The 6,306-nt window shown below is 37.0% G+C and overlaps 1 non-coding gene across 1 annotated transcript; it reads left to right on the top strand.

The window, feature by feature from the left end:
• Nucleotides 1–636: 636 nt before the first annotated feature.
• Nucleotides 637–745, top strand: LOC125924134 (U6 spliceosomal RNA). The gene has a single exon (XR_007458306.1). It is a non-coding gene; the product is annotated as a U6 spliceosomal RNA (small nuclear RNA).
• The last annotated feature ends 5,561 nt before the right edge of the window (nucleotides 746–6,306 follow it).

Here is a 6,306-nt window from a genome sequence, read left to right as displayed (position 1 = left end):
TCACTATCTGTTAGCATTCAGCACTTGCATAAAAAACCCAATCAGAGCCACTCAGCTAAGACCAGTCAACACAGAGATTCAGGAGAGATAATAAAAAAAAATTGTTAAAAACCATGATACTTTAATTCGTTATGCAGTAATAGATAGCCACAACAGTATTTATTACAGGTTTATTATTGGAGTCATGATCTGACTTAAATTTTAAGAGGGTCACTCTTCTTGCTGTATTAAGAATATAGGGCAGATAAAAGTAAAACTAGATGAATTAGTTAGGAGGCTGGATAAATAATCCTGACATAAGAGTAAAGCACGTGGACCAGGGAAGTTAAACATGAAAGTGAAAAGAAGGAGTCACATTCTGGATATGTTTCTAAGGTAGCGATAACACATTTTGTTAATGGATTAACTGTGCAGTGCAAGATAAATAGAGCAGTCAAGAATGATTCCAAAATTTTTGTTCAGGAAACTAAACAAGCAGATTTGGCAGTGAGCAGAAGTGACAGAAATTAAGACTTCAGTTTGTGGGATGTTAAGTTTGAAATGCCAATTAGACACATATATAGACATATCCAGTGGGCAGTTCTGTGTATGAGTCTGGAGTTAGGTAAGATTGTCATTCCAGAGACAGACATTCGAGCACTCACTTCGGCAGTACATACACTAAAACTGGAACGAAATAGAGAAGATTAGTATGTCCCCTTTTTAAGGATGACAGAGACTGATATTTGATAGTCATCAGTGACTACCAAGAAAGAGTCCTAGAGATTATGCCCTGGGACACTCCTACTTTAAGCGACTGGAAGGAAGAGAATAAACCAGGAAAGAAGATTGAGGAAGAAAGGCCCATGAGTAGAAGTGACGTGATGAGAGTCAGGGCAAAGGAAGAAAGTAAATAAAGATGAAGGATGGGGTGACAGTCAAGTGATGCTGGCAGGTCAAGTCAGAGGAGGACTAAATTGATCAGTGGACTTCACAACACGAAAGTCATAGTGACCTCTACAAAGTAGCTCCAAGGAGTGGTAGAGGCAAAAACCTCTTTGGACTTGGTTCAAAGGAAAATGGAGAAGAGGAGTTAGAGATGTAAGCATAGACAGTTCTTTCAAGGAGGTTTGCTGTCATAAGGCAAAGAGAAAGAGGGAGTACAGCTGGATGAGCAGGATGAAGAGAAGTAGAGAGACTTTTGTATTGTTTTGTTTTTGTTTTCTAAGATGGGACAAGTAACAATATCTCTGTATGCTGATAAGAATGATGCAATAGAGAGAGAAAAAAAATGTTGCAGGATTGAGAGAGAAATGCCAGAGCAATGTCCTTGAGGGGAAATTTTACCACCGGTGTTAGGAGAGATGGTAGAATATGTTGAACTGATGCCACTTTGTGAGGACATGTAATGGTGAGACTGTTGTTAATTTTCTAAGTGAAACAGCATACAAGGTCATCAGCAGAAAATAAGATTGGGAGCCATTATGTGGGATGCTTGAAGAGAGAAAACAAAGTATGATATAGTTTTCTAGGAGAGAGGGGAAACCATTAGACCAGGAAAATGTGCTCTGATCACTGGGCAGTATTAGGGCCCACTTGATGTTAGTGATCATGAATTTAAAATGAGACCAGCCAGCATAGCTTCTAGTCTCCAATCATATTTAGCTGTGTTGGCGAAGATGCAAGGTAAAATTTAACCAGGGCTAGCATTGTAAATTGAGTAGAATAAAGAAACAAAAAGGGGGGGGGATGCGAGTTGAGACTGTGTGCAGGGGAATGATTGTAATGATTGTCCATGAATCTGAAGCTGAAGTTTTACTATTATTTTGCCATAACATTAAACACACACACACACACACACACACACACACACACACACACAACTTTTCATTATGCTAATATAGAGCTGGAAATCTGAGTTCTACTAAGACTTCTCTTTGCTGGACCATCTAATTTCAACAAAAGTCTCTAATTAATTTAATCCACATTTACTGAATACCTGGTCTGTGGATGATAAAAGATGATGGGCAGAGAGCTTCTGAGAACAATTCTGTTGCAAAAGCAAGAAAGGTTGATTTTTGACACTGGTTACAAAGACATTATCTTACTCTGGGAATTCTTTAGTACTCATTAGAGAGGCATTTTCATGACTAGGATTTAGCATCCACTTAGCATTCATAGTGGGCTGAGACCTTTATGGAAAATATAAACAAAATTCTCCCTGCTTTTACGGAGCGTTACAGGCTACCCTGAGCTTTTGTCAAGTACCTAATAAAGACAAGATGAACTTGTTCTAAATTGTCGTTGTAACAACGTGAGAACTGGGATTTTGTTACTGTAAAGTTTAAGAAGTACTTTGCAAATAAATTCAAATCTAGCCAACAAGTTCACTTCTTCAATTATCTTGCTCCAATAAAGTTTACTTCATCATGAAGCATATGCTTTCCTGGAATCCCCATAATGCTAATGACTCCCCCATTCATCATTCCTAATTCCTTATCAGAGGCATATTGCATTTTCTCCTTATAAATCTTTATTCTGATCAAAGAGTCAATTAAAGAGAGATTAATCTTTTTTCCAGGTAGGAAATTTTCTCATTCTTCAACTCGAATTGTAATTACACTTTTACTTTCAAATCTAGTAGTAGAGGCTAGAAAAAAAATTACATAACCTACATAATAATACCATTACCAACACCGCCATTTTGTACTGCCATTTGCTTTTACCTTTGTAACACTGCCTTAAATAACTCATATATTCTCCTTCTTTCTCCTTATATAATTTGAATCTCAGTGGGAGTTTTCTCAAAAGATTTATATTCCTTGAATAAATAGTGGCCGAGTATTCTTGCTAAACTTGTAAATGTCTCTTTTCTTCTCTGAATTTGACTCTCTACTTTATATCGTATTCTTGAACTATTTTACTTGCAATCTTTCCTAAATTGCATTGTGACAGTTCAGACTTGAGTATTCTTTTGAAGACCTATTTTCTCCTGAATAGATATAAATATAACTTGAAAGCAATGTTAAAGCCTGTTTCCTCCTACAAGCTTTGAAACAAAAATCTGAAAGTGTGCCGTACAACATCTGCCTGATGGGCTTCCTCTTCTGGGTATGCTAACGCAGATTGTGCAAACTGGTGCTCCAGTATTAAATGACAGAGCCCAAGTTCTATTGTCAAGCACCTTCTCTCTGTTGATTCTCAAAACAGGTTCCACTAAAGTGTTTTCATTTGGGTCTGAAAGGAACCTTGGAAGAAACCTTAGAGATTTTGAGTTCAACCCCCTAATTTTTCATATGAGCTAGGAATTTTGAGACTTGCCCAAGCTTATAGCTTATAAAGCTCATTTAGGGACCAACAAGCCCTAATCCATTTCTTGATTTTCACTTCAATGTTCTTTCTGGTACACCACACCAGAATGAATAAATAACCACACCACTCATGTCTGTGCATTTTATAACTCAAATTACACTGATGGAGTTTAAGATTGTACTGATAGCTGGGCTTTTGGATACTTCTAATTTATGTGACTGTGGCTTAATTTTAGGAACATCTATAATGAATGTCAGTTAGATGTTCCCTGATAATCAGAAATGTCTGGTATGCCAGTTGGCCGGGATTGGTGGTAGTGAAGGTGAAAGTTAGGAAACTATTATAAGAGCGATTAAGAAGCTGCCCACAAGTAATTCATTCTTAAGTGAGAGAAAGTCAAGAAATAGAAAAGTTCTAAAAATTATGGGTCACAATTAGACAGGGGTTCTTAGAACTGTGGAATAACCAGCATTCAGATTAACCTCTGAGCCAATCTGTTTACAGAGGTTTATAATAGAGAATGTTGTTTCAACATTCTTAGCCATACCTTGGAGATGCAAGGTACAACCAGCAGTGTTGCATTCACAGGGATGCAAAACTTGTGGTGTTAGGTATTGGCAGCTTTGGTAGAGGCAATTGTGCCTTTGCCATGGGCTGTCTTGTTGTTCATGACAATGACATCTCTCAAAGAAGAGAACTAGAATTGAAGAGAATGAAAGGTGTGAATCAACTCAGTAATTACAAGGACTCTAAGAGCATAAGAACTGCCCTCTGTAGGACACTCAGAACATAGAAGAAGCTCAGATTTTGTGACCTGTGTAGGGCCTGGGTCAGGCACATTCTGGTATTATGAATCCCCAATCTGGTATGTCCTAAAAGAATATGAATTCTCCATCATTATGATTTGGAACACTTAACTGGGGGTACCTATTGATTAATGATAGCTGGTAAATTTGAAATACTACTGAAGGGAATCAGGCAAGTGTCAGCAGGTTACAGGAACTTACCTATCAGGAGAATGAAGAATGGGGGTAAAAGAGGCCATTACTTTGCAGACTTTTCATCTAAGAAGCAGGGCATTTGAAAAATGTGTGCCTGCTTCTGGTGCAAGTATTCTAATCCTGACATGAATGCTATAAAACTGAGATACCTCTTTTTTTTTAATACAAAGAGTTTTCTAACAATGATATTTTTCTTTCCTAACATATATCATGTTTATCTGAATCCTAAAGAACTTAGCTAGCTGAGAAAAGATTGGAAGTTCCTGATATTCAGAACAAGAAAATCGATATAAGTTTGGCATGTAATGATAAGCACGTTAACATTTTTCTCGTTACGTTTATGTATTCATTCATTGATCAATTGATATATCAGTTTCTTTCATTTTTGATAAACACAGTTTAAACATTTAGTACCTGTACATGTGAAGAAATCTCCCTTCATATAAATAAATCTACTTGCTTAATATTTTAAATTGCTACAGTCTTTTTTTTTTTTTTTTGAAGTTTCTTTATCTATTTTGGGAGGGGGGGAGACAGACAGAGAGAGAGGGAGAGAGAGAATCCCAAGCTGGCTCCAGGCTTTCAGCATGGATACCGACACGGGGCTTGATCTCATGAACCATGAGATCAAACTGAGCTGAAATCAAGAGTCAGACACTTAACTGACTGAGCCACCCAGGTGCCCCTAAGTTGCTACATTTCTATGTCTCAAAATAATACTGGCTTGTTAAAACATTAAAACAGCCACACACAGTATGGTAATGATAATGATAATCACAGCTGATGATTATTAAGTGTACAAGGCAATGTATCTACTATACTTCATACCATTTAATAATTAAAACAATATTATGGCATTATGAGTTAAAATATTTTCTTATTTCCATTTTACTGAAGTACAATTAAAGAAAAAACTTGCCCAAAGTTACACACATTCAATAAGCTTCAAATCCAGATTCAAAGTCTTACTCTAATTCAAACTATATGTATAAAGATATGTTAGTACAAATAAGCAAACTCCAAGCTGATGAAAGGACACTACAAAGAGATTCAGAGGATCAGAAACCATTTCAGGAGGATAATGTCTTTAGGGAGAGTTTACAAGAAGGGAGAATTGTCCTTCCTAAGGACATTCCTTCAGACTTTTTGCAGAGAGGTAAATAGTTATTTTGAAAATCTATAGAAGAATTTCATTAGTGTCCTCCTGTCGTTATGAGTATTAGATGAATGATTAGTGGCATGCACTATGTTGATAACCATTAATTGATAAGCTCTCAACAATGCTTCATTCAACACCTAATTTACTAGTTAGTTGCACAAGTCACACTAAAAATACTCAAAATAGCTATTGAGCTGGAAACTAAGAATATTAACCAACATTCGTGTCTAGGAGGCATTCCTACTGGGGAACCACCAGTCTGTAGCTCAGAGTCAAAGCTTTGAAACAGAATAAGGCTTGAGGCTCACGAAAAAGGCATTTACATCTCTGTGATAGTCCTGAACTGAGAGATCCTATTCCTAGGCCCACCTGAAAATTTTACTTTCACCCCCACTCAATTGCCAGGAAACTACTTTCCAAATCACAAAAGAATCGCTTATGATTTCATAAATTATTCTTTTTGCATCCAATTGGCAAGAGATTCATTAGTACACACCATCACTGACTGTCCTTGCACTGGTTAAATTCCTCTTACATCCAGAAACAAAATTTGCAATTGTACTTGTCCTCAGGTTGAATGTGGGAGATGTGAATTGTATTAGCATCCAAGTGAAAGTGAAAAGAATCCATGTGCTGATTGAAGAGCAAATAATAAGCCTGGTGAGATCTGTTTGCTCAGAATGAATAATCAGAGGGGAAAAGAAAGGAAGAAGGAAGAATTTAAAAACTTCCCAGCCTAAAAGGAGGGGCACTTCATCCAAAAGATTAAAAAAATAGAAGTGATGGGGTATGTGGCTCAGTCTGTTAAGTGTCCAGCTCCTGATTTTGGCTCAGGTCATGATTTCATGGTTCATG

The sequence above is a fragment of the Panthera uncia genome, chromosome B1 (assembly GCF_023721935.1).
Source record: "Panthera uncia isolate 11264 chromosome B1, Puncia_PCG_1.0, whole genome shotgun sequence".
Classification (NCBI taxonomy): domain Eukaryota; kingdom Metazoa; phylum Chordata; class Mammalia; order Carnivora; family Felidae; genus Panthera; species Panthera uncia.
The sequence above is the reverse complement of the archived record's forward strand: the minus strand, read 5'-3'. Positions and strand labels throughout refer to the sequence as shown.